The sequence below is a fragment of the Lissotriton helveticus genome, chromosome 9 (assembly GCF_964261635.1).
Source record: "Lissotriton helveticus chromosome 9, aLisHel1.1, whole genome shotgun sequence".
Taxonomy (NCBI): Eukaryota; Metazoa; Chordata; class Amphibia; order Caudata; family Salamandridae; genus Lissotriton; species Lissotriton helveticus.
In genome coordinates this window covers 1,057,703,240-1,057,729,576 of record NC_136070.1, presented here as the reverse complement: position 1 = coordinate 1,057,729,576, position 26,337 = coordinate 1,057,703,240, and the positions used below count along the sequence as shown (strand labels likewise).

The following is a 26,337-nucleotide window of genomic DNA, read 5'->3' as shown; positions in this document are numbered from 1 at the left end:
TTTTTGGAACTCATTCTGATAAAATAAATAACTGATACATGCCTACTGTGAGCCACAGTGTGGCAGCAGATGGAAATGCAGCTGCATCATTCACTGTGCGTACCCAGCCTTTAGACAAGTCGCGGCGAGTGCCATTACTATTGCCACACTGCCAACATGTTGTATAAATTATGTTCTAGAGCCATATGTTTTGTTCAGATAGTGTTAATCATGTATTACAAACCATAATATTGATATAATATTCCCATTTTAATGGCACTGCTGAATTGCTCACTTTCTGACAGTTGAGTAAAGCAATGCAGCGGTGTGCACGCGCACACTTTATTTTTTATGTTATGATGCACCTCTTAAGCCAATACACACTGCATCCACTTTCCCTTCACGCAGCAGCCATGCAGCCACGCTGTATCGTGGCTTACTCAGCCCTGGGAGTCCGGTCTTTGCCAACTGATTGATAAACAAATAACCCGCCAACACAATATTGCTTTAAAAGAATTCTAAATGTTCAGTACACAATGACCCATGCAGAGCAAGACAGAAATTAATACGCTTCTTATTCCATAAATACATTTTAAATACATTATTTTTATTTTTTCAAATACAATATACATAATTCTTCAAAGCTTCACTAAACATGTTTTCTCGATTACATTCCTTGAAAAATGAATACAAAAAGATACAGCCACCCAAACCGACCCAGAGCATTAAGAAAAGAACCATTCATACACTTACAGCCACAGTTGTACAGACTCCCACACTAAAAATAAACTGAAGACCATAGAGTGTCTGATCCACATAATACACTGAAAGACATTGCCACTTTGCATTCATATATTTGCATTAATATTAAGGATCTCATTACTTATTGATGCTCACTGTTCTTTCACTTATCTGTGGGCGTGTGTTTCGGTGCACAACGGTCACATGGCCGTTTGCCTTCCTCGGGACTAAAGGCTTTAGCATGAACTTTAAGGTGAGAAAGGGCACATCTCAATCTCTTCAATGCTTATTTGCTGATTGAAATTCTACATTGACTGGATAAAGGCTTTCAGAAGATCAGATCTCTTTCATGGCAAGGAGAACAGAGACCTATCTAAGCAAAGCTTTGCCAAGTAATTTCTTCATGCATCACTTCCGCCATAAGTAGTCTGGCAGGCATCTCAAAAGCAATGTGCAAGAGCACTCTGCCAGAGTTATAGGGGCCACGGCTACACTCTTCACTGAGGTATCCATTACTTACATCTGTAGGATAGCAATGTAGTCTTAACTTGACACTATTACCAATAATTACTGCCTTGTCATCCAGAAGGCATCTGCGATTGTGTTGAGGTAAGTGGTACTGTGTTACCTCTTTAAATACCATAAGCAGCATTACCCCTTTACTTTGTAATTTGCATTACACTGTTACTGCTATGGTTATCACTATTCAAGCATATAAATTAATAAAAAAAATAATTCTGCAGGGAAAAAGTTACATACCTGTAACTTCAGTTGTCCAACTTTGAAATCTATCATAGATTCCAATGCAACCTACACATATCTCTGGAAAGAGGCTTTTTCAGGCTTACTATATTCTGACTGTGAAAATAAAAGAGGCTGAGCCTCTGTAAGAAGTTGGAGGTCTCAAATTCTTTGTCTCATTTGTCAGCTTTCTGGTCACATCATGAGGTGTATGGACTACATACAGTCTACGGCTGCTGCAATGTTAATTGCAGTGAGTTAGAAACTATTGACTGTTGCCAAACTGAGGATACCCGGTAGTCATTGTTGGCTGGCGGGTATCCCCACTCTGACAATGGAGAATATTCAAGCATATGAATCGCTGATAGATATTAAAGTTTGAGAACTATAGTTACTGGTAAGTAGCTTTTTTTTCCTGATTCAGCTGTTTCTCTAAAAAGCTTCATACAATTGCAGCAAGTTTAGGAATGAGCACTTTTGTTGAAAGCCTGTGAAAATATTGAGGACATTATGCTGTAGGGATCAGTATCCTGGAGAAGGTCTCGTGTCCTGTGCAAGCCACTGCCATATGCTGGGTGGTCAGTTAGGGGTATTTTGAAATAGTAATCCGGAATGTAATGAGTTGAGCCGGATTATCTGGACTGAGTTTCTACTGTGCGTCTCCCCTCCACCTTTTGCATCATGTTCACAAGGTCACTGGTGACCTGTTTCTATTTTCAATCCTGAATCCAAACCTTCATGTTAAGGCCCGGAGGTTCCTAGAAAGTGGAGCAGCAGTCCTTAAGTAAAGTGTGACTTTAAATTGTGACATGCAACAATTGAAAGTTATTATACATTTGACTGGGGGCTCCGACAAATTGAAACATTTCTCCTGAAACCCAGTCCCTTCTCTGGTTTTTCATTTTGTGTTATTTTCAAATGTTTTTTGTCTCGGTTTTCCCGACGATTAAGCTTTGTACTGGGTGTGATAGTCTTCTGGATGCCCATATAAGGCACAACCTTCAGGTCAACAATTTCCATAACATTGTCAGTAACCAAAACTAAACTACTTCAGAACTACAAACCTCTTCCCCACTTTCACTTTGTCTTTGACTATGAGTTTTTGAAAGTGATCTTCAGATTGCTCTAGGTCTCAGTCAGTTTTAGAGACCTACATTTAGTTTTATCTGTTTGTGTTTATTTTTTATTTGTTTTCCATTGAATGTGGTATTTTAATGGTACTTTTTCACTGGCATGATTGTATTATATTTCTACATAGTTTGGTCCCTGTTAGTGTGAAGTGAAATATTTACAATTATTTTTTGGGGGGAATATTTTTCAGTTGGGTTGGTTCCCATGCTGCCAGTGTTACGTTTTCCCGTACATTTTTAGTGATGAGTTTTTTTTTCTCTTAATACTTGATCTAGTTTTTTATTGGGTATCTTAGCTGTTTTTCATTATCCCTTTGTTTCCAGTACTTCTGAGTGCAACACATACCTTGCCTAATATGCTTTATCTTTCTCTAACTTCTCATATTACTTTTCAATCTTTGTGGTTAAAATAGTTGTGTGCATAAAACTTCTGTATCGTTTACTGTCTAGTCTAGTCTAGTCTGGATATTTGTATTGCGCAGACATATCACATCCCGTGAGGGAGTCTCATGGCGCTATTGTTGTTTTGGTTATGCTTGTATGCAAATGTGCTTTCTCTGATCATTACCATTTCCAGCAAGGTTTCCTGCACTTAAACCTGCATACTTCGTGGACTGTTCAGTATCGTGGGCACCTCCAGAGAGACTCACCATCCAGCACATCCTATCACATATCAAATCCTAGCACCCCAAACCTTTCTTTTGTGTAGTTTGATGGATAGGTCACTGAAGTCTACAAAAATCAAAGGCGAACTTCAGATCTGCTATCCGTGACTTGTGTGCACCTTTGTTAGTCAGGGCCAGGCAAGGTTGCATTAGTTCTGTTGGAGGTGTGAGTGCCAGGAGCATGTGATCCAGAGTCTGTAAACCAGGCGATAAGATCCTAAGGGGATGAAAATGTACTGATATTCTGCATATTTTGACGTATACACACTAAGAGGAACAAGAAAGCCGTCGCTAGTGAGAGAGCGCCATGCCTTTCCACTAGCATGTGTATTAAAAGCCAACGTTAAATACAAAAAAATCGAACTATTGCATACGTTTTTGTTGCGGAATTTTATATAGCGCGAACTTCACCCGGTATCGGGTATCCGAGCGCTTTACATAGCACCAATTGCATTACATGAGGACACATTCATCATTTTTGTTAGGCACGGGGAGATTAAGTGATTTGCCCAGGATCACAGGATGTTCAGCGTCATTGCCGAGACTCGAACCTGGTTGCCCAGATTCGAGGTCGACCACCCTAGCCGTTAAGCCAACTCCTCTCCCCAATACGTTTTGCTGGCCTTTATCAAATTCGTGCTTTACAGATGCCAGAGGTCATCTTCACTTTAAGAAAATCAGATCTTACCATTGCTCTTTTTTCACAGCTTAATTTAAGCTGGTGGTTGCAAGGTGGGTCCACTGGCACTCATTTTCGGGATCGGGCACTTATTTTACTCATCAGGTTTTAACCCAGAGCAAGAGAGAGAGAAAAACACAAAAGCGCGAAAGAGGGAGTGAGAGAAAGACATAAAATACAGTGACAAAGAAAGCAAACAAGGATGACCCTGAAAGAGTGAAAGAAAGGGACAATGAGAGTGTCTGGTGGTGGATGAAAGAGGCATGATGTGGAATCAAGACTACGTAGCCTCAATATTCGGCACCCCCCACATTCTATAGCACCAGCTGCGGGCTTTTGAGCAAACCTTTGGGCCCCAGCACTTATTTACTATGCATATTAAGCACTGCCTTGCATACAATATTAATACTATTTGAGTGAGAAGTAAACAATGAAAAATTGACAAAGCTCATAAATAGGACACGACATGAGTTAGAAGCATGCATTCTGCTGCCTTGAAGCTTGTCTACTGTTTACCTGTAAAACTAAAGGCACCAATACCTCTTAATATACTGAAAGCGTAAGGAGACATCAAATGCAATAATCAAGCTTGTCACATGATGTGATTGGTTGCCAAGCACTGCAAAAAGAGCTGATGCCTTTTTATGTCGGCAGTACCTGTTCTGATAAGCATCATTTATCTAAGCAGAGTGCCAGTGTCCTAGGACATACTATTTGTCCTCAGTTATCACAGTCGAAAAGAATGTTCATCATGCTGACTGAGTTGACTTTCATTAACTTGTTGCCTGTGCATTAGCATACGAATTAACAAAGTGGATGTTTTACCCTGATGGAAATAGCCTACTTACTTGCTTTTTAATTGAATATTTCATAAACGGCACACTCAGAATCTAAGATGTGGCAAACACGCTTATGGACTTTTTTAGGCTGCACTGAGTAATTTGCTTGTGGCTAGAAAGCTGCGCTCCCCTACCTTTTGTAAGGGATGTTTTAATTAATTCGTGTTTTCTTGAGAAATGCTATTTGTTTATTTTCATTTAAACACTGAAGGTGAATGTTAATTTTATGGCAAACTAATTAGTCTGATAACGGAGTATAACAAGTTGTTAGGCAGGTTTGCACACTTTACTTTGTTTTGACAATAGGAAAAAACAGGGCCTTGGGTTAAGAAGAAAATTGGATTCACAACTCAAAAAAGACACTACCTTTTTTCGCTTGCTGTTTTGTTGTCACCTGTATTTGTCGATGGGCTCAAGCGTCCTGCTCAATTTTGAAATATTTTACATGGGAACTGTTTATTCCAGCTATTACTCTCTGTACATCATGTAGTAACTTTGAGATGGAATTCGCTTCATTGACGAAAAACACCCTTAAGACTTTCTGTACGGCACATTCTATATTGGTAATATTTCATTATGTGTACATGATCATTTCTGATCAATGTATATGAAATTTAGAAACAAAACATTTTGTACTTAACGATACTAGCATTACATACGTAGAGCCAGATAAGATTTTTAATATTCTGAAAATGATATAGAAAGCCATGTAAATGTCTGCAAATCTATGCAAGCACGTGTAAGAAAAACTACCACTTGTGTTACTCAACTTGAAAGGGATGCCTGTAGTAAGAGGAACTGCTGGAAAAATAATAACAAGCAGGTGGGCAAACTGAATGAAAACGAGGACTTAATGTCAGAAAACCTTATTTGAAAATTGCCGAAAGATACAAACCTTCTGTGGTTCAAATCTTTTTTTGAAGCCGACATTAGATGACGGTGGTACAATTTCTCAAGGATTATTACAATCTTAAAAATCACAGCATATACATTCTTATTTCCTACCCAACAGAAAATATCCTCACACATCTCCTCTGTGTGATAGTCATCCTCCTTCAAGACCAATGTCCTACTCTGCAGCTCTGACTGAGCCAATGAGAAAAGGGAGAGCAGAGTGGCAAATGATCAATGCTGCAACTGCTTTATATTAATTACTCTCCTTCCCTCCTGAGATTTCCAGCAAACCAAATATCTGAGGTCCGCATAGTCGCACCATTCCAACAAGGCACATGGGGCCCGATGTAGGTAAATCTGATTTACCGACTCTAGAATATCGAATTCGGTATTCTAGATTCGGTAAATCAGATGTAGGAAAAAATTCGGTAATTTTTACCGAATCGGTATTTACCGAATTGTGGAAAAGTAAATTTTGCCATGTTCTGTGTCCCTACGTGTCCTCCATCTTATGTTATGTGTGCATGATTGATATGCATATGTATTCCCCATGTTTGATTAAAGACGCAATTACAGTTGTGTCCATCTCCAGTATGCCAGTTTCCAGTTCTCGTGAAAGCTACGAGTATTAGGCCTACGTAAAGTTACGTTGCCACGTTTCTCAGTGTGCACGTTATTTCATTGTAAAGTCCCCGTTTCTAGGCCTCAAAAGGGCCTGGACACCAGATTCAGCTCCTGTCTCCTGAGCCCTCGCTGAGGAGCGATACAGCCCCCACCTGTATTCCTGACCCTTCACTTACTTCCTGCCTCACAGTGCCCGGTTCAGCCTGGCTCTGTCTACGAGTCTGCCAAGAGTATGTTATGATTCTAGTTATCAGTCCAGCCCTCCTTCTCTGCATTCCTAAGCTACTGAATCGCATCAATAGTTTCCGTCATTGTCTAGCCTTTACGTCTCCATGTAAGAGAAATACTGTATTAATGGTCATTTAATATTCTTCAACACGCACTACATGTAGAATAATGCATGCACCAGTCTTAGAATCTGTTAGCCTTTACCCCGATAACTTTTGGATTCTATCAACATGTTCTCTAAACATCAGATACTAGATAGTGTTTAGGTACATGTCGCCCTGACTCTCTAGACCTCAGTCTCTGCTCCTAGCACAGAGTTCATAGCCCCCAGCTTCTCCTAGTAATACGTCATTGTCAGTTTGCGCGCACCATTAGGTCAGAGGTCCCGGCTCCTTAGGTAGCCCCCTCCATGTTTCCGCCCCATTTATGACATATTCCGTTACGTTTACATCACATGTCTATGTATACGCCTCTTGTTACACCTACTTTCACCCTTATCTTTCGCGACTGCTATTGACCACACCCACTGCTCCGCCTACTGTATTCATTGTAATGCAACTGTTTTAGTATATATGCTTGTGTATTGTTATTAAATGTTAGCGCGCTCATCCCAGATCCTGCCCGACAGCTGTCGGGGCCCCCCTGTCAGGCCCTGCCATCCTATTCCCATGCAGGTTGTCCTGTTCCTGTCCTTTATGCTGTATTAAACCTGCAAACTCCTACTACCTCGAATCTTGACTCTTATTTATTGAGCTATCTGTTATTGCTATGTCCAGTAAAACCTAGATCCGGTAATATTTATTTATATACCACATAATGGCGCCCGAACAGGAACTTGCCCTTTCCCCACGCGCCGGTGAAGCCACGCCGGCCCCCTGACCCTCTGCAGCCGTGACGGAACCATACCGTGCACGTGCAGATATTTCTGCTTCAAGTATCCCTCAGGCCCACGGAGGAGACGGAGGTGGCGGTCCAGCATCCAGACGAGGCGGTGGAGGAACGCGGCGAGTCCCGACCAGAGCCCAAGCCGAGAGTCCAAGGTCCGAGGTATCCGGAGGCCCACCCGTAACAGAAGTCCGAAGTTCGTCCGTCCGGCGTCGAAGCAGTCCAGTCCAGTCCGAGGCCTTCCGTTCTTGCTGCCCGGTGAGTACCGTTGCTGGGTAGTATCTAGACAGGGTCAATCTAATTGTCTCTGGTCCGTGGGGTTTGGTGGTACACAGATCCCAAAACGAAGTGTCCACTCCGGTGGATGCGGGTCCTGACGTGTCTCTTTATGAGACCGGTAAGTTTCGTACTGTTTCAGCAGTGCATCTAGTTTCTGTTCTAAGTCAGTTCTGTTCTCGAGAAATTCATGTATTCTGTTTTCCGTATTCCAGGTAGTATTCTGTTCGAACTGTTATTTTAAATGTTCTTCATGTATTTTAATGTCGTGGTATGAATGTGGTGTAATTATCGTGTTCATTTTGTATTGTATTGTGTCTAGATTACAGTCCAGTCATGCCGTGGTTTTCTAAACTACGTCAGTTAAGAACTAGAAAAGGTCTGTTAGAAGAAGCAGTCCCTGTCCCGCCTAGGGACAGTCCAGGTCATTTTATGTATCAGAAGCATGGCATAAGTGCCATATTGTATCTAGATTTATGGGTAGAGTATACCAAACAGTTAGAAGAAAAGTATAGATGGCCTGTATCAGGCACATGGGATGCCGAGTGCATCATGCGAGTAGAAGAAGCATTGTGGAAAAAGAAAGCCAGACAGTCACAGAAAGATGCCATCGAGTTATGGCGCAAAGAATCTCATAAAAGAACCGAAAAAGAAATCAGAAAGTCAGAATTAAGTAGAGAATCTATAGAACGAGCCCAAGAAAGGGAATTAATCGAGATAGGTGAACGAGTTAAAATCGAACAGTCAGCCAGACAGAGGAACGCCCTCATTAAGGGTATGTATCCTCTCCTTGCCGAGGGCTTGCCAAAAGCGACCCCGGAGGCATCCAGTAATTTTCCGCCACCATTAGTTCCGACCAAGCTACGTCACAAACCGACCGCAGCTGATATTTTCATCTCGTCCTATTTGGACGACACAGTCCCGGAATATGCAAATCCTGTTCCGCCAGCTCCTGTAAATAATGTAAATCCTGCTCCTCCAGTCACCGGAGTACCTGTTACGGTACCCCCGGTCCAGCCTACATTACAATTTCCCACTCTGCCAGCACGAAGAGTATCAGTCGACGATTCCAGTCTAGGGGCCGCAGGAGGAGGTCCTCCTGGTACCCCGCCACCACACCAACGTTTAACGTTAGTCGAGTTACATGAATGTGCGTTACAGCGTACGCCCAAATATAAGTCCGTTGCAGAAATCCGACGAGCTCTTACTGAATGCCGCTATGATCCAGTTGCAGGTGATGATAGTACAGTTATATATTCCATCCGTGTAAGACGGGTGACCGGGTATTTGGACACCCTACCAGATATGAAAGAAGATCTAGACAGAATATATTGTTTCATCCGTACAGGGGATGATCCAGAAAGTATTGGCGAAGCCATGTCTCAAAGGAAAGCTGAGATCCAGCTCATGATATTAAAGTTTCTGATTAATTGTTTAATAAGGGAACAAGATTATCCGACCAAAGATCCGGCCGAAATGAGAATCCTGACAAGGTGGAGTGATAATATAGCCGAGGGTAAGCACAGAACTATCAGTAGTATAGAGAGTATGTACAAGAGAATTCGTAAGGAAATAATAAAGTTACACGAACAACGTAAAGCAGCACAAGTAAGCTAGAAAGAGAATGACTCTTCTACAGAAGAGGTAGAGGACGAGAATCCCGCCAGAATAGCGTATGTAGGAAAATCTAGATTTCCAGACCGCCATTTACGCCTAGAACACAAGTCAGTTTTTCATCATCCAGCACCAGAACAAGGTTCTCTAGAACAAGTATTTCAAGCTATCGATCACATTCTGAAATCACGAATCGGTTATAGTGAGTTGAGTACTATGCATGAACAAGAACTAGTCCGATCAGCAGTCCGATGGATTACTGATTCTACCACTTTTCCAGATGAAATAGTGGCACAAATGTTTCTGAAATTGCCCCCAGCCGAGCAGCGACTGGTGGGTATGTATATGGTTCAGCACCTCATTACATTGTATGAGGGTCAACATTCTGATCCAGGTCCGTTACACGATGTCCTGAACGAGTTACTCCAGTATAGATGGAAAGGTTTAGGTACCGATTTAATTAGTGTCATTCTAGAACAACGCCACAAATATAGAACGTTCCTGAACCCGCATTTTGTTCATGTCTCACCTCCAGAAAGTAAACCGTTTTACATAGATAGACAGAACCCGTTACGAGAAGTACACCCAGTCAGGACAACAGATGGTGAAATGCAAAGAGTATTTGTTTACACCCCGATTACAAAGATGGAACTCTTAGAGATGAAGAAATTAATTCCTTGTCATGACAAAGATCCAGCAGGGTTCCACCGAGAATTAAAAGACATGCTCCGTATGGGAGAATACACGTATCCAGATATTATCAAAATGCTAAAAGTCCTGTTGCCCGCAGGCATATATGAAAAACTCAAGGAAAAAGAATGGGAGGTGGGAGAGAAAAAGATCGATTGGGCAGTTCTAGAAGCTGAAGATAAGATACGAGTACCAGGTACCGGTCTTGGAGAGAAATGTAAAGAATTACCTGAATTGTTAATACAAGTTTTGCCCAGATTGTTAGCCACTAAAAAGGAAGACTGGGATGCAATCTCAGCCTGTAAACAGAAACAAGACGAAGACACTAGTGATTTTTATTCTAGATTTGAGAAATGTTTTATTATAAACAGTGGCCTCAGGACAAGTAGTGAGTCATACCCTCATCTTTTTGTTACTAAATTAGTCGAGAATTCAAGTCCACAAGTTAAGAATCGAGTTTTGAAAGTCGAAAGTACATGGCAAGCTAGTACCCCGTCCCAGATGTTACAGATGCTCCAGTACCACCAGAATAGAATCAGAGAAGAGCAAGAACACGAAAGAAAACGTATGAAAGACACGAAAATGAAGGTACTAGTTGCACAATCTGTTCCTCAAGACAGTCAGAAGAGGGGTCCGAATCAAGCCAGTCATCCTACAGTTCCCGTTAAAGGGACCTGCAATTACTGTAAACAGCCAGGTCATTTTATAAACGAGTGTGCAGTTCTGAAACATAATATAGCCACTGGTAAAACTAAAGAAAGACCACGTCCGCCTAGACAAGAACAAGTTTCACAGACTTCTCAGCCACAGAATGCACAACAGACAGTTCCAGCACCGCAGCCTATTGCTGCAACACAGCATGTTACACAACAGATGTACCAGTATGCACAGTCCGAGTATCCAGAGTATCAACCGTATTCATGAAACAGCCTAGAGAGGGAGGTAGGCTTGCCTCTCATTGAGATTCCTGTAGATCAAGAAGGTCCCTATGTTCATAGTCAAGTACTAGGGAAAGACAGAAAGTTTCTGATTGATACAGGGGCAAGTAGGACGACCATCAGTCACGCCGAAGTTCCAGGGGCTCCGCTCTCAGGCTCTAGAAATGTTTCCCTTGGATTTTCAGGAAAGCCTATTGTAAACGAGATATCTAAGCCAGTTACTCTAGAAGTAGGTCCATTGTCCCGCACTACTGATCTGTTACTTACGAAGTCATGTCCAGAAAATTTGTTAGGCATTAAAACACTGAAAGAATTAGGTGCAGTCATATGTTGTTCCCCAGAGGGAATACGATTGTTCCTACGTGACTTCAAGGGTCACTATGTATTACGAGATTTTGATCCAAGATTGTCTAATGTTCCGCAGCATCTATGGGCGCAAGGTCCAACTGATGTAGGTTATATGCAAATCACACCCCATCGTGTGACTCTCAAGCCAGGTGTAGTGTTACCACGAATCAGACAGTACAGACTGCCACCTGAGGCTGTAACAGCCTTATCCAAAATTATTGACGAGCTCATGGTTCAAGGAGTAGTTGTAGAAACTGACTCCAATGTATGTAATTCTCCGATCATTCCAGTCATGAAACGTACTGATCCAAATGCACCCCCAGTATATCGATTAGTGATTGACCTTCGAGAACTCAATAAATGTATTATTCCCCAGTATCCAGTTGTCCCAGATATCTCTTCCCTATTGACAGCCATTGATTCCGAAGCCTCATTTTTTACAGTCATAGACCTCAAGAACGCGTTTTTCAGTGTCCCCATTCATCCAGACAGCCAGTTTCTTTTCGGATTTTGTTTAAATGGAAGGAGCTATATGTTCACACGAGCTCCTCAAGGTTTCACAGAAAGTCCTAGCATTTACAGTCAAGCACTTAAGAGACAACTAGACAATATTCACATGCCAACTGACACTGCCCTGCTCCAGTATGTCGATGATCTACTGATCACAGCCCGTTCTGAACGTGCTTGCGAGCGAGCATCACTTACAGTCTTGTATTTCCTTACCGAGATGGGGCACAAGGTGTCCCCTTCGAAGCTTCAATTCTGTGTCCAGCAAGTGATTTACTTAGGCCACTTACTGTCCAAGTGGGGTAGGCAGTTGACACCAGACCGTATCCAGTTAATAGCGAGTCTTCCTCAGCCCAAGACACAGAAGGAGGTACGTGCTTTTATCGGCCTTACTTCTTATTGTAGACAATGGATTCCTCAGTATGCATTTCTAGCTAAACCACTGATACAGTTAACGACACAGGAGGCAGCCGTATCGACTGTCCTCCCTTGGACATCTGAACATACACTTAGTTTCAATGAGTTAAAGAAAGCTTTATGCCAAGCTCCAGTTCTAGCTACACCGAACTACAGTAAGCCTTTTACACTTTTCGTCACAGAACGCGAAGGTACAGCATTATCTGTTCTCACACAAGATCAAGCAGGACAATACAAGCCCTGTGCTTATTTTTCGAGCACATTAGATCCTGTAGCCCAGGCTTTGCCTGCGTGCCTTAAGTCAGTTGCAGCCACAGCACTAGCTATCAGACAAAGTGATTCCATAGTATTAGGACATTCCTTGACAGTACAAGTTCCACACTCCGTGGAAGTTCTTTTAAACCGTACACAGACTCAGCACTTGACAATTGCACGTTTAACAGGTTATGAATTGACACTGTTCCAGCCACACATAGAAATCAGACGCTGCAACGTTCTAAATCCTGCTACACTGTTACCGTCAGTTAATTCAAATCCTGCCACACACGACTGTGTGGAAGTAGTTAACACTATGACTAAGCCAAGACAAGATCTGACAGATATCCCATTACCAGATCCCGACCTGACACTTTATGTGGATGGTTCATGTATGAGAACAAGTACAGGAGAACTAGTAGCCGCGTATGCAGTGACTACTGACACTGACGTTATAGAAACACACCGTATTGACACCCTGTCTGCTCAAGCAGCAGAGCTAGTTGCTCTGACACAAGCCTGCATACACGCCAAGAACCTGAAAGTTAATGTTTACACAGATTCACGTTACGCATTTGGAGTTGTACACGACTTCGGAGTGCTCTGGCAGGAGAGAGGTTTCATGACTTCTCATGGAACCAAGATTCAGCATGGTCTCCTTATTCAAGCTCTGTTAGATGCCATACATTTACCGACATCTATTGCTATCATGAAATGCAAAGCACACACGAAAGTTACAGACATTGTTTCCCAAGGTAATGATCTAGCAGATCGCACAGCCAAGCTTACAGCACAGACTCCAGACATTCCAGTTAATCCGACACAGACATATACTCCAGATCCGACTACATGCATGACAGTTAAGGACCCTACTCAAGATGTCATAGATATCCAGTTACATGCTACTCCCGATGAAATCAAGAAATGGTCCGAACAAGGAGGGGTCCAGACAGATCAGGGATGGGTAACGAAGGGTAGAGCCACATGGTTTCTCCCCGACTCTATGGTTCAAGTCATTATCAATACCGCACATAGTCCAGCACATTTAGGAGAAAAAGCTATGTTAGACAGTATCCAGAACATTTGGTTCAATAAGCATTTACGAGCTGCAGCCAAGCAGAAAGTCCGTACCTGTATGATATGTTGCCAGTTCAATCCAGGTAAAAGTGTCCCGGTGGAACAAGGTGGATTCCAGCCCCCTGACCACCCTTCTGAAGTCCTCCAGATGGATTATATTCAGATGGAGCGATGTCGAGGTTTCAAGTATGTCCTTGTAGTTGTATGCGCTTTGTCCAGGTGGACAGAAGCATATCCAGTTCCAGATTACACGGCCGCGACCACTGCCAAGCAGTTGGTTCGTGAGTTCTTCCCCCGTTATGGACTCCCTAGGGTCGTATATTCTGATAACGGCCAGCCATTCTCATCTGAGCTCATGAAACACATTTCCCTGTTGTTAGGGTACCAGTGGAAGTTCCATTGTGTACGCCATCCAGAAGCAGCCGGTCTCGTAGAGAGACATAACCAGACCCTGAAAATCCGTATTGCCAAGATCTGTAAAGAGAAAGGTGTAGACTGGCTAGTAGCTCTGCCAGTCGCTTTGTTTTATATGCGCATGGTCGCACATTCCAGATCAGGTCTGTCCCCGTATGAGGTCGTATTCGGCCGCCCCCCTAATATGTGGGGTACACCTAGACCCCGAAGTATTACCGATGTTTCAAGTAATATGCTGACAGATTACCTAGCTTCCTTGATGTCTGCCCTACACTCTTGTCGTTCACAGGTTGCCGCCGCATTTCCAGACAATACCGAGGTGGCACCGCATGAAATCGTTCCCGGAAATCTGGTTCTCGTGAGGAAATTTGATCGTTCAAGTCCGCTGGAGCCTCGTTGGAAAGAACCCAGACAGGTCCTCCTGGCCACCCGTACTGCCGTCAAGCTGGAAGGCAGGAAGGGCTGGGTCCACCTGTCACATGTGAAGAAGTTTTATGGATTGAAGCCTGTTTCTAAGAACATTTCCGAGAATTTTAAAGACTGCCAAAGTACTATTCATAAGGACTGTCCCGCAAAAGACAATGATATTGAACCCCCCCTGTTAGAGAAAACTCCGCAACCGGAGTATAAGCTCAAATTAAGGTCTAGTAAAATAAGTCAGCCAGTTTGATTGTCTAAGTCCTCCCCTAGGTGAAACGGTTAGACCGGTTTCTGACATGTATAAAATAGACCCCCATAGTGAGAGAGTTAGTCAAAACTCAATCCGATGTATCGTTTTTCTAAGTTTCATATTGTTTTTCAGCCTTATGACTACCTGCACAGGTTATGCATTTTATTTGTATTTTCCAGTTTCCCATGTAAATAAGTCTGCTAATGTTACAGTAGAACACACGTTTAGTGATCTGCCTTCTCATGAACTCTCATATCGTCTTGCTATGCGTAATAATTCCTTTATCCGTATGTTACATTATTCACACCAGACCAGCAATGCCACTAATTGTTGGGTGTGTGGTCGACTCCCCCCTTTCCAGACACCGAAGGGAGTTCTGCCACTCTTTCCTTATCCATTTTCACATATTGGTTCATGTGGAGCATGGTCCACGTTAACGTCATCCTCAACAGATATGTCTTTTCTTAACAGTACATGTTTTCCAGACAAGCAAGGTCTTCCCCACAGAACAGGGTTAGATCTAGAGAATGAAGTTTACAATTTAGGTAATTATTCTTCGAATTTCATGGTCCTGAATGTTCAGTCTGATACTACTCCAGACTTACCTGCTATGTCAGTACTACCAGTTAAAGGCGAATTATGTGTCCGAAAGAATGGTTCCGTACATGTAGGACATAGTGATTGTACTACTATTGTCAAGTATAGTGACAGTAGGAAATCTATTTTTAAAGCTTCACGTCATTCTTATTTTGTTTGTGGTCAGACCGCATATGTTCGTCTGCCCCTCGATTGGGAGGGAACCTGTTACATTGCCTTCCTACTGCCACCAGTTTTTCTAGCCCCACCTGACTATCATAGGAATTCCCACCTAGTACATACTAGACACAAGAGAGACCTCCCGATTGTCGATTATACTGAAACTGCTCTAGAACAATACATAGATATCAATAAAGGTGTCTTCCCTTATTTAGGTACTGTTGTGAATAGTAAACTGATACGTAGATTAACCAGAACCCTTGAAGCAGTAGTGATTGAGACTACTTCTGCTCTAAGTAACTTAACCGAAGAGCAATCCTTTATGAGAATTGTCGTGCTCCAGAATCGTCTCGTCCTTGACGTCATACTGGCCGATAGGGGCGGGGCTTGTAGAGTCATCGGATCTAGTTGCTGCATTTTCATTCCTAATAACACGCCGTCTGTTTATTCAGCTATAACCAGTCTTCACAAAATTGCCCATATGTTACACCAAGATCCAGGCACCTGGACATGGTCCGGCTGGTTCTGGAATATAATTTCCGCCTGGGGATGGAAAGTCCTGTCTTTTCTAGGTATTGCAGTAGCGATCATATTCAGTTGCTGCCTCTGTATACAATGTGGCCCTGCGATTTGTGGCATTTGTGCTACCTCTTGTATTCCTAGTCCCAAGTCCCGTTCTAGATCCCGTTCCAAGAAAATTCGAGACGAGCAAATGATACTGTATGAAATGATAGATGGTATCATGAATATTGATGTTTCTTGATGGAAACGTAGTGACAAGGAGGGAATGTGGAAAAGTAAATTTTGCCATGTTCTGTGTCCCTACGTGTCCTCCATCTTATGTTATGTGTGCATGATTGATATGCATATGTATTCCCCATGTTTGATTAAAGACGCAATTACAGTTGTGTCCATCTCCAGTATGCCAGTTTCCAGTTCTCGTGAAAGCTACGAGTATTAGGCCTACGTAAAGTTACGTTGCCACGTTTCTCAGTGTGCACGTTATTTCATTGTAAAGTCCCCGTTTCTAGGCCTCAAAAGGGCCTGGACACCAGATTCAGCTCCTGTCTCCTGAGCCCTCGCTGAGGAGCGATACAGCCCCCACCTGTATTCCTGACCCTTCACTTACTTCCTGCCTCACAGTGCCCGGTTCAGCCTGGCTCTGTCTACGAGTCTGCCAAGAGTATGTTATGATTCTAGTTATCAGTCCAGCCCTCCTTCTCTGCATTCCTAAGCTACTGAATCGCATCAATAGTTTCCGTCATTGTCTAGCCTTTACGTCTCCATGTAAGAGAAATACTGTATTAATGGTCATTTAATATTCTTCAACACGCACTACATGTAGAATAATGCATGCACCAGTCTTAGAATCTGTTAGCCTTTACCCCGATAACTTTTGGATTCTATCAACATGTTCTCTAAACATCAGATACTAGATAGTGTTTAGGTACATGTCGCCCTGACTCTCTAGACTTCAGTCTCTGCTCCTAGCACAGAGTTCATAGCCCCCAGCTTCTCCTAGTAATACGTCATTGTCAGTTTGCGCGCACCATTAGGTCAGAGGTCCCGGCTCCTTAGGTAGCCCCCTCCATGTTTCCGCCCCATTTATGACATATTCCGTTACGTTTACATCACATGTCTATGTATACGCCTCTTGTTACACCTACTTTCACCCTTATCTTTCGCGACTGCTATTGACCACACCCACTGCTCCGCCTACTGTATTCATTGTAATGCAACTGTTTTAGTATATATGCTTGTGTATTGTTATTAAATGTTAGCGCGCTCATCCCAGATCCTGCCCGACAGCTGTCGGTGCCCCCCTGTCAGGCCCTGCCATCCTATTCCCATGCAGGTTGTCCTGTTCCTGTCCTTTATGCTGTATTAAACCTGCAAACTCCTACTACCTCGAATCTTGACTCTTATTTATTGAGCTATCTGTTATTGCTATGTCCAGTAAAACCTAGATCCGGTATTATTTATTTATATACCACAGAATCGGTAATTGCCATTGATTCCTATGGGCCTTGAGGCCCATAGGAATCAATGTCAATTACCGAATCGGTTAATACCGATTCGGTAAAATTACCGAATTGTCAAGGGGGACAGGGTGTCACTTTGACACCCTGTTGCACCCCTGATTCTGGCTTGTGTGCCATGTGACATGGGCATGTATGTGTGCCACATGGCACAGGTGTACATGCACAGATGTGCCTGTATACAGGAATTCGTTACTTACCATGAAATAGTATTTCATGGTAAATAACGAATTCTTAAGGGCCTGTGGCACTGTTTTCAGTGCCACCTACATCTAGATTTACCAGTTCGGTAAAATTACTGATTCGCTATTTTACCGAATCGGTAAATAAATTTACCGAATCGGTAAATTAAAGGCCCCCTACATTTCAAAAGCGAAATACCGGTCGGTAACGGCCGAAATCCGCCGTTACCGACCGGTATTTGGTGTCCTACATCGGGCCTATGGTCTGGAGCCTGTCTCCTGAGACAAATTCTACTGTACACCAAAGCAATTCAGTGTGCTGGGAACAGTGTTTCTTCTCCGTTACTCTGCCTCCACCACAGGCCCCCATTCGCGTAGGGCTCACTCCCCCAGGAGTCCAGTTCCACCGCAGAACTCCTTTGAGTCTTTGGCCACCTTGTGGCTCTCAGCCCTTAGCTATAGTCAAGGCTCCCCCCTTACTCTCACACAGACCAACAGTCCTCTTTCTTCTTAGCACGGAGCCAGTTTCCACATCGAAAAAGGTGTCCTTCCTCCACATTAGGATTCACCGGTTACAGGAGCCTCTTGCAGCATAGGAAGGGCATGACAGGCGAGGACACACAGGTGCAGAAGGTAACCCTGATGGCTAAGGCCATTTTGATTTCCAGGGTGCCCCGCCTCTAGCAAAAACATTTTAGAAGGTAGGTATTCACAGACCTTGTTGAACAAGGCAATTATATTTGCTGTTGAAGAGTGAGTTAACTCTACTGTTAAACTTACCTTTTTACCATTGTATAGAAATAGGACAGAACACATTCTCTAAATAAATCCCATGTTGAGATTTTACAAAAGGGTCCTCTTGAGGACATCCTTACTTACCAATAACAATAGTGTGTTTTCTTTTAAGGTAGGTAGCCATTGTATTGTTGCATCCCCAAAGTGACCTGGTAGTTACTTCGAGGCCTGATCTCTATTTTGCAGCTGTTCACAATGGTGGTGTCAGTTCATACTGGAATACTTGAAAAGGAACACTGCATTCTCTTGGTTCCTATGTGAGGAAGTGACACAGATTGGCCTTTGCCTCTGGCATACTCCAGCTTGAGGAATGCTGAAGAGAATGTGTGGTCGTAGATACACGTGCTTAGTGTAATCATGCCATCTAGTGTTGGCCTCGGATGTGTGCAAGTTGGCTTTCTTCGAAAAAAGTATTTCGAGTCATGAGGTATGGTGACTCATCCTATTGTGGTAATGCTCATGGTCATCAACTCCATTGTTAGATTGTTTTCTTCTGCCATCGGGTTCGGGTGTGTGCTCCTCTCCTCCATCTCGACATTGTTGTTTCCATGTTTTTAGGCCTTAATGTTAGTATTGTCTTTGATCATGGTTATTTCTAGATCTACATCAATCGCTTGTCAATGCCGACCTCGCCGGAGCATCTCAAGGTGACCAAGGCCCAAGAGGGCCTTTGCTTTTCGGGGCAACTCTCCATTTCGCGACATCTTGTCTGCACCATATCCATCTGGTGTTGGAATGGAAGTTCTTCTGTTTTTGCCCACGCTGCCAACATCAAGTGTGTAACTTGTACCTTTCTCTAGATCACCAAGAATCCACTTGATAGGCCTGCAAGTCCTTCTGCGCCAAGAAGACGCTGCATGACCGATCGAGGATGGGGATCCAGCAGACAACATTCAGGCAGGGTTGATCATTTTCTATAAGGGTGGCAAGACATTAAATCTGACAGGTTGGTCCAGCGAAGCTATGCCCTACCATTCCTTTCCATCCCGCCACTTCTTCCAACCTCATCATAGAGGTTTTCGGAGGACCATTTGTCCATTGTGCTGCAAGAAGTTAAGGCTCTATTGGACAAAGAACTCACAGAGAGGGTCCCGGTCTCAGAGGTCAGAGCTGGGTGATACTACTGCTATTTCCCTGTTCCGAAAAAAAGGCAGAGGCCTACATCCTATTTTCCTATTTTGGGTCTTCAACCCCCTAAAATTCTTCCTACAGAAGGACAAATTGAAGAGGCTCACTCTGGCCTAATTTCTAACTGTGCTGTATCTAGGAGGCCAGATGGTGGTTCAAGATGGTCCACGAGCATTTTCGGTTTGCCTTACTCCCGTTTGTCCTTAACAGTAACCCTTGGATGTTCACAAAGGGGTTGGCGGTAGTCGCAGCATACCTTCAGGGATTGAGGGTCCCACTCTTCCCCTGGCTCAAAAACTGGCTGTTGAAGGTGGGCTCACGACAGTCAGTGGAGGTTGTCCTCCAGAGGAGGACAAACCTCCTTACATCACTAGTGTTTACAATCGACATGCTGCAGTTGCCCCTATTCCTGCGCCGAGACTCCCTTTCATCTGAACCTTCCTCAATGTGGTGCACTTGTGGGCTTTCCCTCCCGATCAATGAGTCCAGGACATTCAGGCTATGATCCTGATGTTTCAGCCTCAGCTTGAGTCTCAGTGAGGATAGCTCTGAGGATTCTTGATCTGCTGGGCTCCTGCATCCTTCTTGGCAACCATGCCAGATGGCACAGGTAAGCTCGACATTGTTGTTTCCAAGTTTTTAGGCCTTAATGTTAGTATTGTCTTAGATCACGGTTATTTCTAGATCTACATCAATCGCTTGTCAATGCCGACCTCGTCGGAGCATCTCAAGGTGACCAAGTCCCCAGAGGGCCTTTGCTTTTCGGGGCAACTCTTCATTACTTGACGTCTCGTCTGTACCATGTCCATCTGGTGTTACGATGGAAGTTCTTCTGTTTCTGCCCATGCTGCCAACATCAAGTGTGCAAATTGTACCTTTCTCTAGAACACCAAAAATCCACTTGTGAGGCCTCCCAAGTCCTTCTGCTCCAAGAAGATGCTGCATGACTGATCGAGGTTTGGGATCCAGCAGACAACATTCAGGCTTGTAGGGCAGTGAACCTCCCAGTCCCCAGCCCCTTCGGCAGCAGCCTCCAAGCTCCGTTAGTTTGCCCTTCGTGGCACACAACTACCCAGTCGGAGGCAGGATTGATCATTTTCCATAAGGGTGGCAAGACATTATAATAAATAAATAAATTATAATAAAGCATTCCATTTCAACTTATCTGTCTCCGGAGTGATTGCACAAAAATGGAAAACATGGATAAATTTACACGTTTACTAAATGGGAATACAATTTGATTACTTTGGTTAAATGCTAATAATGGTCTAAATGTGAAGGACTGTTGTCCTATTCTCAGCAGTGCAGCAGATGGTGTAGCCACGTTCGCACCTTTGTTCAATATAATTTGAGACGCTGTGTTTGGACGAACACAGCTCTGTTATGCACGCACTCATCTGGCAATCTATGCTAAATCAAAAGACTTAAAAGGGAAGGAGTGCATTCGCCATCACTTTCATGTTTGCTTCGCAATTTATCGTCCAAAAGCGAGATGCACCCCAAAGTTAACAGAGTATGAATAAAAGCATCAATATAACTCGAAATCACAAAGGAGACAGAATCACATCGTATGACTCGGAGGATTTAATAGCAGCTTAAAATTCGGACTGTTTCACGTTTCACTGAAAGGAAGAATCATTGTTAGTTTGAGAGCACATCACGGACATTTTTGCCAGACTATTTGATTGTTTATGCATTCTTGGCATGTATTTTTCACGTATATGTGTGTATTTATTTCATGCAAAATGTTGATTTTAATTATGCAGCCTGGGGGCACCACGGTTTTGGTAATAGGGCTGGTGCATTATGGGTTGAATAGGCAGTAAATTCCGTTTTTGGGAGGTGTGGTTAAGAGGTCACGAGGTTGAACTAATTGGGGATTAATTGAAGATACGTGTGTAAGCAAGTTTAAAATCTAATCACAGTGCTAGAGAGAGAAGTTGATTCGTTTTTTACAACGAAGAGAGACAGGCATACGTTACTCTGTTGGTCATGACCCCTTAAGGTAAAAGAACACTGTTTGTTTTTTATGGCAGTCACGAATTATGAGTAGGTTGGAGCACACTGTTTTGTGTTATTCATTTCAGATATTTTGATAATGGAAGGGTAATTTAAATGAGGGTTGTGAGGGTGGGGTGGCTAGCGATCAAATATATTGTTTGTAGTATTATTCAGTTTGCATCTGTTTTGTGAAACAGCTCAAATAGCTCTTTATGATTTATTTCAGCACCCCTGATGAAGAACTGTAAATGTTCGAAATGCATTGGGTCTTTTATTACACTGGGTCAAAAGGACAGTTGAAATCACGTGTCTATGTCTAAGTTTGGATTAACAGCATATGGCATTTGAAAATGAGGAATAAAGCATTCCATTTCAACTTATCTGTCTCCGGAGTGATTGCACAAAAATGGAAAACATGGATAAATTTACACGTTTACTAAATGGGAATACAATTTGATTACTTTGGTTAAATGCTAATAATCTTCTAAATGTGAAGGACTGTTGTCCTATTCTCAGCAGTGCAGCAGATGGTGTAGCCACATTCGCACCTTTGTTCAATATCAAGACATTATATCTGACAGGTTGGTCCAGCGAAGCTATGCCCTACCATTCCTTTCCATCCCGCCACATCTCCAACCCTCATCATAGAGGTTTTTGGAGGACCATTAGTCCATTGTGCTGCAGGAAGTTAAGGCTCTATTGGACAAAGGAGCCACAGAGAGGGTCGCGGCCTCAGAGGTCCGAACTGGGTGGTACTACTGCTATTTCCCTGTTCCGAAGAAAGGCAAGTGCCTACATCCTATTTTAGGCCTTCGACCCCCTCAAATTCTTTTCACAGAAGGACAAATTCAAGAGGCTCACTCTGGCCTAGTTTCTACCTGAGCTGTATCAAGGAGGCCAGATGGTGGTTCAAGATGGCCCACAAGCATTTTCAGTTTGCCTTGCTCCCCTTTGTCCTTAACAGTGACCCTTGGATGTTCACAAAGGGGTTGGCGGTGGTCGCAGCATACCTTCAGTGACTGAGGGTCCCATTCTTCCTCTGGCTCAAAAACTGGCTGCTGAAGGTGGGCTCACCACAGTCAGTGGAGGTTGTCCTCAAGAGGAGGACGAACCTCCTTACATCATTAGTGTTTGCAATCGAAGTGCTGCAGTTGCCCTTATTCCTGCGCCGAGACTTCCTTTCATCGGAACCTTCCTCAATATGGTGCACTTGTGGGCTTTCCTTCCAAATCAATCAGTTCAGGACATTCAGGGCTCAGCCCTGAGACTCAGTGAGGATAGCTCTGAGGATTCTTGGTCTGCTGGGCTCCTGGATCTTTCTTGGCAACCATGCTAGATGGCACATGCATCTCAGCAGTGGGATCTGAATTCTCAGTGGGGCCAATATCAAGGGAACTTGCCAGATTCTATTCAGGTTTCTGAGGCGATTTCAAAATATCTGCAGTGGTGGCTGCTCATCTGCAACCTGAACATTGGCAAGACCCTCTCCCTTCCCCACCCAGTGGTGACCGAGTCACTGCTAAATTGGGGAGGTCATGTGGGTGAGGTGGAGGTCAGAGGACTCTTGTCTCTAGCCGAGACCCGCCTTTACATCAGCTTACCGAAGTTGAGTCATTCCTTTGTCATTAAAAGCGTTCCTGCAGTGTTGGTTCAGGTCCTCACAGACAAAACCATCACCATGTGCTATTACAACAGGCATTGTGGGGTGGATTCCTGGACCCTGTGCTCCTAGACGTGGCTGAAACGTTAGGGCACTTTCTTGAGCGTACACCATCTGGTGGGATCTTGAAACACCAGTTCAGACTAACTCAAGCTGTGACGTCTAGAAAATCACAAATGGCGGCTATACCTAGAGGTGGTGGAAGGCATCTTCTAGCACTGTGGAGAACCCTGCCTTGATCTGTTTGCCACTGCATAGAACTAGTGGTATCAATGCTTTTATTTGTTGGGAGTTCCCAGGAAGGCTCTCTCTGTCACATTCCACTTAGAGCAGAGCATGGGAATCCAGTATGTCTTCCTGTCTTTGCATCTCCTGCCATGAATTCTGGATAAGATCAGGGATGGCAGGGCCCGAATTAGGCATGTAGAGTGTGGCATCCAGGCCATCTGGGCATGAGCATCTGTCCTCTGATCAGGCTCCTGTTTCGGGAGGATCTCTGTCATAACAGCAGGGCAGGGACCTGCATAATTTACACCTTCATGCAAGGAGATTGAGTGGCAGCAGTTGACTACATTCAATTTCCCTGCCTACGTGGCAGAACTCACCCTTTTGACCAAGTGTCCTTCTACAAAATGTATTCACAGCAGATGATGGGATAAGTTTGTGGCTTGGTATGAAACCTGTAACAGAGACTTGTTGCAGGTCAAACTGTCAAATGTGTTACTGTTTCTTCTGTCTCTGGCCCAGCAAAGATTTGCAGTTGGCACTGTTAAAGGTTACCTTTTGGCCTTTTGGTATTTAACTGGACAAGCCATCTTTGTTTAAATGACACGTAAGTTTTGGTCCCCATGTTTCCACCAAAGCCTTTTGTGATGCTTCAGTGGGGCCTTATTTTGGTCCTTACTTTACTTATGTGTACCCCGTTGAAGCTGGTACATAGCTACCCCTTACATCTCCTGACCTGGACAACTTTGTTTTTCCTCTCGATCACTTAAACTCATAGTGCGAGTGCGCTTCAAGCTCTTTCAGTTCAGCCGCCCGATGCCACCTTCTTTCAGGATAAACTGGCCCTGACGACTAGAGCCTCCTTTCTACCGAACTTTGTGACTCCCTTTCACATCAAACAGTCTATCACACTTCCGATGTTCTTTGCCCCAACTTGCTTATCAAGAAATGAGGAGAGACTCCATCATTTGGCAACCTAAAAGAGCACTGAGCTTTAAACATTGCTCGTATCAAAAACCATCAGGTGGATGATTATCCTTTTGTGGGGTTCTCTGGGACAAAGAAAGGCAATGCAGTGAAGAAGAGGACCTTATCCAGGTGTATAGTCCTTTCATTGAAGATCTGCTACTTGTTGGTCAAGAAACTGCTTTAGTATCTATTCTGCGAGGAATCTGTGGTTAGAAATATCCATCAGAAGAGAAAGTTACTTAACTTCAGTAATACTTTTTCTGGTGGATTGTCTATTCGGCCGAGAATTCCTCACCGCCTTTCCTTCTCCTTGTTCTGTGCAATGGACTCTTTTCCATCTAAATAGATCCCAATTTAGAGATCTGCTCACTTGTATAACCAATTGGGTTTTTTTGGGTCCGTGTCCAAGGCTGCCGACTGTGCCCAGAAAGAGCCTGACATCAGTGTGTTTCGGTGACACATATATGCAGATCCAGTTGAGTGGAGTCGACAAAGGCATCACAGTAGGAGCTATGCTGAATAATCTTCCAGATTCAGTCTGCCATCTGGGCATATTCTAGACGTGAGGAATCTGTTTTTAGCTTGAGCATCCACCAGAAAGTGCATTACTGACTGTAAGCTACTTGTTCTGACTCTTATGGACTGTTTCTCAGCCTTCTCTGGCAACAAAATGAACTATGAAGAGTGAGATACTACCAATGTCCAGGTCCACTCGTCTACTACAATTGTGGGATGGCAATTGACAATTGTGATCTATAACATCAAGCACCTATGTCTGCTGATAAATAGGGGGTATAGAAAATATTATAGCTGGCAATATAAAACCACTGATCAATATATATGCTGCAGAGTTTGCCAGTTCTAAACTTCACTTCCGACTCTAGAGTATGGTCCATGTGATAAAGATGGCAGTGGTCCTCAAAATTAGCTATGTTCTTTTTTTTTTTAATTGTTCTTAAAAAAGGAGAAAAGAATACCTCCATCCACACTGTTTCATCCAGGTACCAAAGTGCTGGCGAAGTCGCCTTTCAGACTAAGACCTGGTCTAAGTTCTCTCATCCAGTTCCTTACTACTAGGATACCGAGGTTCACGCCTGGATACCATGAGTTCCACAAGTGGATGAACATTTCAGTCCTCTGCATGGCTCGCCATGCCGCGAGATCTGTTCAACATTTGCGATGTGACGAACCTTGACTGTTCCAAATTATGCATCCGTAGACACAGGAGGAGACTCACAGAGACCCTCTGAATGGCTATCTAAACTGATGCACATGGCATCTCAGGAAAAGATCATACGGAGGCTACGGCTGTTTACTGCTGGTCAGGATGCTTACGCTATCACAATACATCTGCAGTGAATGAGAAGGCTACAAACACTACTTTGAACAGTATTCTAGCCCAGTCTTGGTGACTTTTTCATATTGGACCCACAGTTTTCATGATATTTATTTATATGCTACATTAGTCTTCACAGAATCAATAGTAGCCTCTTTTTCAAAGAGCTACTGCTTCCTCCCTCCCACCCTCTTCCCCCTCCTTTTCAGAATACGCGGTTTTATTACTTCCTGTTGACACTTTGGTATATGCGTTTTTCCTGGTTACATGCAAGACTCCCGGGGTATGTGTTCTGCCCTGTTATTGTTAGAGCGTTTTGTATTCTGTGTGTTTACACCTTGCCTTTTATTTTGTGATGCCAATGAAAAAGTAACCGTGCTTTTTAAAAATACTACTGCACTCTACTGAAGGTATGTTTTTGCATGGTGTAATTATTGTGGGCACGAATTTAAGAAACCTGTCGCACAATCAAACGTGATAAAGAGCAATTGAAAATAAAGCAACACTTAATAAAACCTAATGATGCTCAAAATATTCTGTACTTTCCAGGATTTACGTTATTTTTCTGAAGAACACAAAACTAATAAAAAATAATATTTAAGTATTAATGAAGCGGTAGCATCAATAAATGCCTC

The 26,337-nt window shown here is 43.3% G+C and overlaps 1 protein-coding gene across 4 annotated transcripts in view; it reads left to right on the top strand.

Annotated features, from left to right (window-relative positions):
* Positions 1-26,337, top strand: part of ATG7 (autophagy related 7) — a 1,226,522-nt gene that overhangs the window by 316,904 nt on the left and 883,281 nt on the right. The window lies entirely within an intron of this gene.